Source organism: Anser cygnoides, chromosome 19, assembly GCF_040182565.1.
Source record: "Anser cygnoides isolate HZ-2024a breed goose chromosome 19, Taihu_goose_T2T_genome, whole genome shotgun sequence".
NCBI lineage: Eukaryota > Metazoa > Chordata > Aves > Anseriformes > Anatidae > Anser > Anser cygnoides.
Genome location: NC_089891.1, coordinates 11054800 through 11067446, shown reverse-complemented (window position 1 = coordinate 11067446; position 12647 = coordinate 11054800). Strand labels below are relative to the sequence as shown.

At 42.8% G+C, this 12647-nt stretch overlaps 1 long non-coding RNA gene across 1 annotated transcript in view; it reads right to left on the bottom strand.

Annotated features, from left to right (window-relative positions):
• Window positions 1-2115: 2115 nt before the first annotated feature.
• The window catches only part of LOC136786662 (uncharacterized), a 50528-nt gene continuing 39996 nt past the window's right edge, over window positions 2116-12647 (bottom strand). The window contains exons 3-4 of the long non-coding RNA XR_010825935.1: window positions 3855-3984; window positions 2116-3313 (exon numbers count right to left, since the gene is read on the bottom strand). This is a non-coding gene — a long non-coding RNA (uncharacterized lncRNA). The remainder of the gene's footprint in view (window positions 3314-3854; window positions 3985-12647) is intronic.

The window sequence follows — 12647 nt, the reverse complement described above, 5'->3', positions numbered from 1 at the left end:
AATGGAATTTTCAATGAGACAAATTTAATCAATCCAATTTTTAGGGGCCACATATACAATTTCTAAAGTTTCTAGTCGCTATCAAAAATCTTTGTGTGTGTTAATCTCAGGCATACTGTACCCCAAAGTCTCTCAATATCATCTGTGAGACTATTGTGGCTTCTAAAGCTTTACGTAGCTCTAGCAAAGATATACAAGTTCCTAAAAGAACAGTCTAAAATTCCTCTGAAATTATAAACTGTAGCTACATTGGTTGTTTGAAGCAAAAAAGTTCTGAAATCTTAATCCTTCCTAGAAAACTCAGGCCCAAAATAACAAAAATATGGAAAATGAAATAATGTCTCGAGATCTCAGTCACAGATGAACCAGAACTAAAATACCGACTTCCAAATTTTGTGAATCACAAACCAAATTAGGGAGTAAGATCTTTGAACTGAAATGTTAATGTTCATTCCCCAAATAAAATAAAATAAAATAAAATAATTCTAATGAAATACTGGAAATCCAACCTTTGGTTCCAGAAGCACAATGAGTGTTGTCAGCAAATTAAGTTTCACACAGTTTCTTGTGTGGGGGAATGGGAAGCATTTTAAAGAAGTTTTGGCACCAAAGCGGGATAAAGAGAATTGGGCCAATGCCTCAAGGAGCTCTGAAAATCCCACCAGTTTTCCATGCAATTTCTGACACCTCTCTGGAAAGTCTGCGCAGCTTAATCCTGGGAGCTGCAGCCCTGCTCTTGAGCTGTGTTTGGAATGACTTGAGAACGAAGTTAACAGGAGTGGGAACTGTCTGCAGTGAACTTTAGAAATCCTTTTGCATTTGTAGCAAATTCATATACATTTTTTTTTTTTTTCCTTCCCAGTTTGTTTCAACAAGTAGTGGGTTCAGAATGTCGTGATCTGTAAGGCCATCTGTAGACACTTTGGGAGTTTTTTTTGTAAAGATGACAAGTCTCAAGAAGTGGCTTTGCAGGAGCACTGAGTTGGGATACTGAGGTGAAAATGAGGGGAAGAGCCTACAGTGTATTTCTTTTCCTTAAAAAAAAAAAAAAATGAAAAAAGAAAAAAGCAGAAAGAGAGCAATAAAGCAAAAGGCATTTCCTAAAGGTAGCCATTAAATCATTCAACACACTGGCCCCCTGAGAGCACAGAGATTCCTCTTTCCTTTCCAGAATGGGTTTTTACTAACCATTTCTCATCTAATGCTCAGTGTCTTCACCTGGCTCTCTCTGGGCATTTCCCCAGACTTCATGCAGCAGGACAGCACCGCAGCTCTCTCGGAGATGGGCCTTGGCCCATATATCACTTTCAAAGAATTTTTCAATGGGTCCCCAGTGATGTCAACCAAGGGCTCTGTTTTGCTCGTGATAATGTGCTAATGCTCCAAGACTTGGCATAAATTTTCTCTGCGCATCATCATTTGTCAAAGTCACAACATGGGGCTGGAAACTGAAAAAAAACAAAAACAAAAACAAACAAAAAAAAACCAACACACACACAACCCCAGACCAAAAAAACAACAACAAAAAACAGTAGGAAGAGATAGAAAATGTGGCTTTTTTTTTTTTCTTTTGTCCCACATGATTTTCCTCTGCTCCTTTCCCCCCTTCTCCTTTTCTCTTAATCTGTAAAACATCTGATTGTAGAGAAACAGTAAACAAAGGCTTTAGTTTCTCCCTCCTATGTATGCACTTGTGTGTGTGTGTGTGTGCACGTGCGTGCTGGACATTTTTATAAATGGAAAATCAGAATTCATTAAGGGAGCCTTTACCACCTTTGGTTAGGAAAATGCTTTGGGAGAGTTGGTCAACTGGCGTTCGCTCCCAGTTAAGTCATCATTTGGGCTGATAAAATTAGATGGAAAAACATGATCATATTGAAAGGGCCTAATGGCTGATGGGATTTGCTTTTAATCATCTCTGAGGGAACAATCCCACAGACCACATCAAAATGTTCTCTAGAGCTTGCTTAAAGGGAAAATAAAAGAAGTCGAGACAGAAAAAATCAAACATTTCAACCTTTTATTTCTGTTTCTTTTCTGCTTTTTTTTTCTTTTTCTTTTTTTTTTTCCCCACTATCTCTTTGCCTAGCTATCATCTTAGTCAGCTGCTGATAAAACAATTCAACTTGAAGCACATGATGAAAACAGACTGACTTGGATGTGTAGCTGACATTTGTGCTCCAAAATGCTGAGACAGAAAAAACGCACGCTCCTAACACCACGGCAGTGCCTGTGTAGCAGCGTGCTCGAGGTCCAGAAGGGGAGCTGTGACAGCATTTGGGTTCTCTTCCCTCCCTCGTGTTTCTCTCTTAGTAGTTCAAAAAGGTAATAGGTACATTGGTAAAAAGCAAGAAACTAAGGTCGCTTCTCCAGCAGCATTTGAAGTCAATCTAATCTACCAGGAAAAAACCACACCTCTGGACCATACATTTTATTTGCTATCAACACATCCAGGCCTTAGCTAGAATCAGATGAAAGTTGTTATAAATGAAGGGAAAACATACGTAAATTTACGGGCTTAAAGCAGCGGAGTTTCACCAGGGATGCTCAGTGTCCTGCCGCTACTTCTAGCTCGGTTATTGTTAAATACATTGACAGAAAATGACAACCCCGGCTTCCAAGCTCTTCTCACCGGTGTATTCACTGAGCAGCATTCACCTGCAGTAGCCATCCCACTGAAGTCTATGCGAGCAGTGGTGCAAAGGTGAGATTAGTACCGTAATCCCCGAGACAGATTTTATGCAAGTTTGGGTGGCAGAATCCAGTGTGCAATATTTTGCAGAATAAGACCTTCGCTGTATTCAAGGTAATTTTATTTAAACCACTAACAGGTAGGCTTTGCACTATCTGTTAGCCGCTGCTGGCTTCCCAGAACCAGCAAGAGAGCCTGGAAACTCTAACGGGATTAAAGTTCGCAGCCATTAAGCCTCTCCTTTGTTGCATTCTGTCATTTGATATATAGCTGTTTTGCCCTTAAATATTATATTAAACGCTGCTCAGTCTCTGTGCATTGAAGTGGCACCGTTCCTGCTTCCAGCTCTCGAGCAGGCACCGAGGCTTTATCATCGGTGTCCTCTTACAGGCAGTATCTTAAATCACGGCATGAAATCGAGCCCTTCACTGTGCTTGCTGTCTGTGCGTGAGCCACATCAGCGGCTGGCAGCGCTCCCGAGCCCTGGCATCCTTCCTCAGCAGCCTCGAGTCCAATTAGGCTTCACCTCAGGTAACTCTTCAAAAGAAAACTCTAATAATCATAATGTGATGGGCGACATGTCAGGAAAAAGAAAATAACAGCCTGAAATCCGGTATTAACCTGCAATGGAAAACAAGCCATGGGGTATTTCCATGAGAAATCTTGGAAGCCGTACAATGGGTGGGAGGGAAGGCACGGGGGAGAGGGGGAGCGCACGCTGGGACGGGTGTGAAAGGGAAAGGGCCTTCGCCAAGGTCTGCTCCTAACCCAGAGCTTGTGGACCCGGTCTCGGGTTTCATACCTCTGCTGACAATTCGCTACACTTGCTATCAGGGAGATTAGAAGGGAAATGTTTACGGAGGGCTTTCTCTGAAGAGGAGAAGGAGCTACGTGACGCTGTAATAACTATTTTTCTTTCCCTTTTAGTTTTGAGTACAGCTTCCCCCTGTCACTGGGCCTGCTCCTGCCACGCTTTCAGGGTTCTCCATACCCCGTTATACCCCAGGAATCGGATTTGGGACTTGTGGAGCAAGCTGAGGCTCAGCTCCGGCATTGCTGTGTGGGTACCGCTGCTCTCTTTGCAGAAAGGATCCAAAGAGAGAGGGAAAACGGAGCGAGATGCAAACAGAGAGGGGGACGGCTGTGACACCCCATCCTTCACCTGCATGGGATCCCTGCCAGCTCTGCAAGCACTGGGCTGGTGCCAGCTATCTCGTCCCATCCCCGTCCTCCGGCATCCTCCAGCAGCGTCTGTCCGGAGCCACGCGGCTGTCCTGGGTGGGACCCATCCCCTGGGAAAGCCAGTGGAAACCGGAGTTAGTCCTCGTCTGTTTAACTAGCTCTTCATTAGGTATGCTTTCTATAAACACAGATTAAAAGAAAACAAACAACAAAAAATAAAGATACTGGAATTACTCCGAGGAAACTGTATCTTTGTGGGCCAAATTAAACTTCACATAATAGCTCTTCTTTATATGAGAAGAGAATGTCTTCAGTTATATCAAGGCATGTAATTACACACTTATGCAGTAAATTAAATCCTTTTTTTTTTTTTTTTTTAGCACAAATCAGGTTGAATATCAATTACGGCTTCCAAAAACATATGTAGTTAAAAAAAATCCACTTCATATATATTTAACTTTTCAAGATAATTTTATTAATATGTCCAGCGATTATAATTTGATGTACAAATTGCTTGGCATAGAGTTTTTGATGTAGTGCAAAACCAGCAGTTTAAAAGTATTGAAGAATGCCAAACTCCAGGGAGAACTGCACTAAGCAAACCTATCTGTGCAAAGAAAACTCTGTATTTTCAAAGATTGTTATCAAATGGATGCTGACTAATGGCTTGTTTAGCCAAGAACAATATGTTTGCTTCTTACAGGGTTCCTTATTTTACTGTGTATGTTTGGCCTCCCTGTGTCATTTCCGTCACGAATTCATCACAGAGAGGCAGCAATACAGTGTTTGATATAGCGATGCCTCTAGTTTCCACAAGCTGAAAGCACAGACAAATTGTTCAAAAATACTGAGCAAAATTTTCAGACTGGAGCTGGAAGGGAAAAATGAAGTCTATTTATTTGGTTTAGCCAGTTCTGTTTAACTGGGAAAATACTGCAAACTGAAAAACTGTGTTGAAAATATCATGATTCTCAAAAATAATCCTGGCAATTATAGAAAAGTCACTAAAATATTGCTTTTTAAGTATGGATACGTATTCCTGAATACACATTATGAATAAAACGTTTTTTCAGACAATATTTACTGATGGTTTCTAATGTTTCAAATCAGACTTTCACTGTACATATTTTTCATTACAGCATTCAATCCAGCATGTAAGCATATATTTCATCATAGTTCTGTAGCTATGGACCCTAACTGATTATTTGCTTAAAGTTAAGCATGAGCTTAAGTACTCGGCTGCGTTGGCGCTTAAATGGACATTCCCACCAGTATAATATTCCTAACCCCTCCTGTGATTACCGTATTCCCCATAACGGGAACCCCAATATTACTAAGGACTTGGCCAGTCTTGTCCAATATCAACAGAATGGGAGGTGCCATTTCATTAATTTCCCCTGACTAGGGACAAAAATAACTTCATATATTTCTTGGTTTTGTGTTTCAACCTCCAGGAGAACAATTTTCTTAAAAAGTAAAAAAATTGGTTATATTATACCCTAGTTGGTTACATTAGACTGTAATTTCACAAGGCATCAGTGATTCCAGAGACTGATTTTTGACAAGAAAAAAAATGACCACACATTTGCTAACATCAATAGTCACCTTTCCTCATGCATAAAGCATATGAACACATTTTTGGCTGTCAGTATTTGAACAACAGAAAATGGGAAGGAAGAAGTATAGACATGTTTTAACTTTCTGACAAACTGTTTTGATGAACGGGGATCCCCGCACTGGCTAAAGAGTGAGGACAGAAAAATGGGTCCCTGTGGTGCAGGGCAAGATCTCCTCTAATAACAGAATGAGTGAGCAAATCAGGGGAACCACAACTTTCCTACTGTGTGAGAGACCACAAATAATGGAAGATAAACAGATACGAGAAGGAGCAATTCATTTTCCATGCCCATTAAGTTTTCCAGGTAGAAATGGGTGTCAATGTATTTATGATTTGGTCTCTTACGTCTCTTCAGGTCTTCCTTAAAGCAGACTGAAGATGGATTTGGGGTTTTGCTCCATTTTGTAGCATATTCAGCCTGTGTTTGATAACGGGCTAAAACGAACTCTTGTAAATCTTTCTGCAGCTATGTAAAGCAGGACTCCATTACGAATCTGCAGCTACCCAAATGGTTAAAATCCTGGTATAATAAAGGCCATGTGCACAACTTCTGAAACTACTGCAACAAACGGCTTTCCTTTTTTATGTGTATGTTATCACTGTGATTGTTTTTATACTGCACTGTCAGTAATAACACAATATTTGAAACCGGGATTAATACTTTTGCAGCCACTAAACACCTGAAAGCCCTCTTCTCCTCCCTTTATTGGCACGCTTCATTTTTGTGAGGGTATTGCACAAAATAAGGGAGTGCAGGGAGTTGCTATGTCATGAAAGGCCAGGTGCCCATCTGTTTCAAAATAACTCTTATAGCTATAGTTAAGCTTTAAATGCTTTAAGATCGCGGGGTGTCAAATATAAGGAAATGCATTATTCAGTGTGACAACATTAGAGCAACTGCACTGACAGGGCACTAACACGGCCCTCCTGGACAACCCGCACAGCTCCTGCAGGGAGGGTTCCTCCTCCGCTGTCCAACCCAGGGATGATGCCCACAGGAACACGAATGTCTCCATAACGAGGCTTTTTGTAGGTATACACACTCTGTGCTCTCTGCCCCAAATCTGCTGTGATGGCAAAGCAGCTGGGCACAAAAGGTGAGCTGACTGTTGGGTCTAGAGAGGAGCCAGGAGTAAGCAGAGGGAGAGGAGCAAAATTAATTAGCTTTTCTTATGGGTCCTCTGGCAGGGTTGAACACTGCGTGGGTTCACCTTTTTTCTTTGCATTGTCTAACCCTGTGATGCCCCTGTGGTATGTGGGCGAAGGGTAGGAGACAAATGAAATATAGCTTATGTGTGACTGCGCTGTAAGGGTTTTGGCTTATCCTGAGGGATGTGTCCCCAGTCTGTCCCTGTCTGGTCAAAGCCCACCGAAACTCTTTGCTGAATGCAAAATCCCATCCAAAAACTGCATTATATTTAGGCTCCAGTGTGGCTTCAGGTCTCCATTTGAAGGACAGCATAGACAATGCCCTGTGTGCCTTTTCCATGGTGTATATATATAAAAATATATATGTATATATATATTTTAAAAAGGAAGCCTGTGGCAGGGGAAAGAATTAAAAACAGGTCTCTCAAATCCCAAGTTAACCTTAACCACTGGATTATTTTTTCTCTCTTGTGTGAATACTGCCTATGCATACTGTATACAAATATGAAAGAGATTTACTGGAGAAATAACCTGAGGCACAATAATACGTGTGTGCATGTGTGTACATATATATAAATATATATATTCTCAATATCAGCCTGAGAAAGCATTGCCTCATAAAAAGTCTCAGAACAGCCAGTAAATTCTGGGCCAGATTTCAACTCATGTTCCTGAGATAAGGACCAGAGGGAGGACGAAGAAAAAGACAGCAGCAATCCTTTTATCCTCCTGGCCACATATGGTAGGTCTATTTCTTTCAGCAGATGTGAATAAAAATAGATATATTTACAATTGCAGTTGGATACAGAGTTGAGCATAAGCGAACACAGAGCAGCCGTTTTCATCAATGCTAATACCATAATAGTCTGGATTATGCAGTGCGCTGTTGCTATAATAACATTCGTTTGCTGTCAGCGCTCCTGTGTAAAAACAAATTAGCTGGATGATTAATGAATATCAAAAACAGCATGTGGATTCTCCTCTGTGATGCTTCAGCCCAGTGTGAAATCTGCTGCCGCAGAGCTGTCTCTGCTGTTTGCATTGCAGAGTGTCTCCTCGGCAGATGTGGGCATCACTGAGGAAGGTGGTTTCTAACCACAGTGTCCTTTCAGCCTTTTTTTTTTAATAAACAATATATCAGAGAAATCACCGAGAGTCCAGAAATAGGTGTTGAGGTGAGAAATATCTCCCTTAAATGTAGTCTGACCTCTACCAGATCCGCATCCCTGAGGACAGCTTTATGGAGAGGGGCCCTACGGCAAACCTCCCAACAAGCAGCCAGGCAAGCGCTTGAATTACGAGAGCTGCTGATAAGCACTGAGGATCACCACGGTACTTTCAAGCGTGTAGTAACACTTTATGTCCTGGGTGGACCTCGGGTGGGGGAGCAAGGGGGGTAATTTGGGTTCACTGCAAACGAAACAATTTAAAATAGCAGGAATGGTTTGGGTATGCCTATGGCACCACAGGTATGATGACACCTAACCTCGTGCTGACCCGATCTGGCACTTCCCCAGGTGAAAAGCAGTGTTATGCAGCAATAGTTGCCTGGGTGGCAAAACCTGCTCCGATAAGGACACAGCACCATGGTGATAAAGCTGCATTTCATCTGGGCCCAGAGCTGGCGCAGACACCAGCAGACATTGTAATTCTTGTAGGACCTAGTCAATCAACACTTCCGCAGTAAAGAAGGGTAAAACATCTGGTGTACTGTCGTGCCGGTGCTATTTCCAGTGATTTAGTGTGTGCAGAATGATTTAATAAAATAAAAGATTACAATTAGTAATTGAATTTATGGATGCATGCAGTGGTTGGAGAGATTAATTCAAGTTATTCCAAATGTATAATGCAGTTTCATAATAAATCCTTAGCATTACATCTTACGAAATAACCAGCTGTGCAATACACTAGATATAAGCAGCGACAACATTTGGGTTCTTCTAAGAGGCTCAGCTTGACAGTTATGCTATCTCCTGTGTATATGTGTTTATACAACTCTCAGAGCCCTGTTCTGTGTTTCACCGTATCTCCGCTGCGATTTATTAATGCAGAGACACTTCAGTTCAAGATGTTGACTGAAGTGCTCAGTGATTCAAGGAGACTCTGATACCTTGAGCTGCACAAATGAGGATTTGTGTCCTTTGTCTTAGTGACAGTAGTTCTGGAGCTCATGGGGTAATAGAGATATTGATGGTAAGATTCAGCTGTGACATCTGGCAAGTACACACATGCACAGACTGATGTGTACTTTCCTTGTTAGTGAAATACTCCGAAAAAGCCCACAGTCAAGGAGCAGCCACAGAAAGCAGGCATCTGCTCCTTTGACAATCCCCTCCTCCCACCTTGATTGTATTTTCTTTTTTAAACTTCTACCTTTTTTACAGCTTCCTAGATCACATACCTGAACGGAATCAGAGCGAAATTTGACCACAGAGAACTGGCATCTGTCATCAAAATATACCTCCAGAGACCGCCTGTTTGTTTTTCTTGCTGTACACATGTGCGCTGCAGCATTGTGGGTATTTTTAACCTTTTTTACTGTGAAATACCCATCTCTTGCAGGGGTGTTTTAGATGATACTGTATAGGATTTCCATGAAGAATAGATTATTTATTTATTTATTTTCACCCTAATTACTCAAGATTTTAAATGTCCAAGGGTTCTTGAAGGAGGAGGCCCTGCTGTGCCTTGGCACCCTACAGAGCGCAGGCTGAGCACCCCACACCTGATCGAGCTTTGCAGGCGGTGCTGCATCTCCCCAGCTTCCTTGCACGCCAGTGAGTTCCTCTGGGAAGCTCGGACAGGACCTGGGAGGTTCAGAAAGCTCCTTGGTGGCCTGTTGGGATTGAACTGGGATGTTTCTATCCTGGTCAAACCCTCTTTTCTGACATGCGCAGGGACTGGGAGAAATATTTTACAGGCTGCTCTGAAATACCCAAAGAACTGCTCCCCATCTCCATAAGTCAGCCTGAAAAGTCAAGCAAGAAGATAGAGCTTCTTTGGGGAGCTCATGGCAAAGAAAAAACTGCATGTCATGTAACTAAAGCTGCAGCAGCCCTGGATGAGTTAGGAATAACAGGGAAAAGTGCAACCTGTTTGCCTGCGATCTGCGGCACCGAGCGTGCTCCTCGCTAAGGGACGCCAGGCAGAGGTGCTTGAGGTTTTTAGCATTTATGGGGTTAATTGTGTTTTTTGTATTATATACACACACACATGCGCGTCAAGTAGTTATATAATATAAAAAGGCTCTTTTCTCATATCCCCACAGCGTGCAATAGGACTCCACATATAGCACACCAAAAAAATAAAAAAATAAAAAAGTCCCAACACTGCCAAAATCTACATTTTCATTTGGCAAACTAGTTAAATCTATTCATAATCTGGTGCCTGAATCAGGTTTCAGACCAGACTAGACTGCCTTGGCTCCTGGTTTTTGTTGCTCGACCTGTCTCTGACTGAATTTAGCTATGATGTTACATCTTTAGCTGTAGAAAATTTCTAATAATGGTAGCCTGTTTTATTTTGCCACTGGAGGGTACAAGTTCCAGCATTTCCGTACTGAGGTCCAATTGGAGCCAGTTTCGGACTTTTTTTTGGACAGAAACCTTCCTTGTTGCTTTTCACTGTTTTCTTTTTGCCTTTTTTTTTTTTTTTAATAATGTTCACTCAGAGCTTTCAGAAAGCAGAATAAAAACACAGCAAATCCACAGTGAAATGTGCGGTGTCGAAAACCCACGTTAGAACCAGTCACCTGCCTGGCTCGGAGGGAGCTCCCCTCGTTCCTCCCCTGCAGCCCCAGCGGCTGAGAAGGAGGAGGAGGAGGAGGAGGAGGAGAAGGAGGAGGAGGAGGAGGATGAAGACGCAGTTTGTGGCCAGCCGCTTGGGGCTCGTCTCCCACTCAGGAAGCCGTAGCACACGATTTAGATGGCGTGGAAACAAACACTAATTGGACCTGGATTAATCACTGCCGCCAGGCACAGGCAATAAGGCCAGCATTAATAACAGCATGCTGCGAAGCCAAAAGGAGATACACGATCAGTGGTGAGAAAGAAATGCAAAATTGCAGCCCCTGTTCCCTGTTCTTATCAACGCCGATCAACCCAGCTCCACTGAAGCCATGAGGCTGCTGTTATATATCCCTCAGGATCTCAGCTGACTTGTGCTGTACTGTACCCGAAATAACTCTTCATCCAGGAGGTGCTTTTTTTGTGTGGGCAGCAGAAACCTTTGGTGGCATGTCGGTGTTTCAGAGATGTCTCTCATTGGGATTTTTCACTGACTTTCCCTGAACCAATCCGGGTCAGATTTTCTGTGAGACCCGCTGTTTGCTGGAACGGGAAATTTTTATAGTTTTATATAATGCTAATAGGCCACCAGAAATTTGGCTATAGTAATGATCCTACACAGAGAATTAAAGAACGTGGACAAGATTCTTGTTTTAGGCACATAGATATCATCCAGAGTGATTTCATGGGCTTTGCTAAATCAGTCAGAGATCTCTTTTTGGGATAGGCAATCCACACGATCCTCAGCAGGACTAGAAGGGAGTAAAATCTCCGGATTTCTTTGGAAACCAAAATTTGCTTAATTTTCGTTTAAGCATTCTAAGGATAAGCGAGGCAAAGAGAGGGATTTGGAAACACCTGGGCCCCTTTAGCTGTAGGACAATGTGATGAGGTCAAAGCAGATATTGCTTTGTTTTTAAGCCTTTGCTTTGAATTAAGAGGTAGTGACTATAAGGAGCTGAGTGCAATCTGAGTACAAAGGAGGTTTCTTCTCTGGGTTTTCTGTCAATAATCAGAAGGAAGACTTATTCCTCTACCACACACTTAAACATAAATACGCCTTAGAGAATTGACAGCAACATGGGACACTGATGCTTGACAGGAGCATTATGTGATTCAAGTGTGTTTATGTGATTAGTTTACGGAAGAGGTTTAAAGTTAGCAAGCAAAAAGCCTGAACCCTTCTGGGGAAAAGCGATGGCCATGGTCCCAGGGATGCAGAGAAGGGGCAGAGAACAAACAATGCCACAAACACAAATGCTCAGACAGACAAACAGGTGAAAGGCATGGAGAGAGGGAATCCTCCTGAGCAGCAGCACGAGGGGTGGGAGCAGGGCCACGTCTCTGCCAGGACACATCTTCTCCCCCTCCTGGGATGCAGGACCACGCAGGGGCTCCTCGGTGGGGGGCTTGGAGGACGGTCCCACGTGGAAGCTCGCGGCAGCCCGCAGAGCCCGTCTGCTCTCAGGCTGTTGCCACAACGCGATGCTGATGAAGGGGACAAGGAGGGTACGCAGTCCAAGGCTCGTCTGGACTATTTAGAGCAAATGTAATCTAACTAGGGAGCCAGGAGGCTGGGCTGAGCTGGGGATGCTCCCCTTTGCCAAGTTTGGGTGGGTTTGTGTTAAATTGGATGTCTGAACGTTTTTTTTTCTGCCCAACCCTCATCATTACATGCTTGCATAGAAAATTAAGTTACCACACCTTTAATGAACTTAATTTCCTAATTCTGACAGAGCTCCCATTGCCAGTGATTCACTCCCTACATTTTTACACACATCTGTGTAAGCTTGTGCTTTTTTTTTTTTTTCTTTTGCCAGACAGATCTCTGTGGCCGAACACTGTGCTTATTCTTTTATTTTCTATTTAGCTAGTCAAAACACAGTATGTAATAAATTATAATCAAAATTATCTTAGAGAAGGGGTTCTTCCAAAGTCACCAGTTTGTGGGGACCACAGTAAAAGTGAAACATTTGCTCTCTCATCCCTTCTGCCTCTTCAGTCTTCATCTGCTTGACTCGTCGCAGACTTCACCAGAAAGGTGCCATCAAACAGGCAAACACGTCGCAGAGCATCGCTCCTTGGACACCAGAGGGAAAGCAGCATCCTGAAGTGCTGCAATGCCCAAACTGCAATGCAGCTCTTCCATGGAAGTCACTGGGAGCCGAGTCCTTCATGGTTTGATATTGATAAATTCAACAGTGCTCTAGGGAAACTTTTC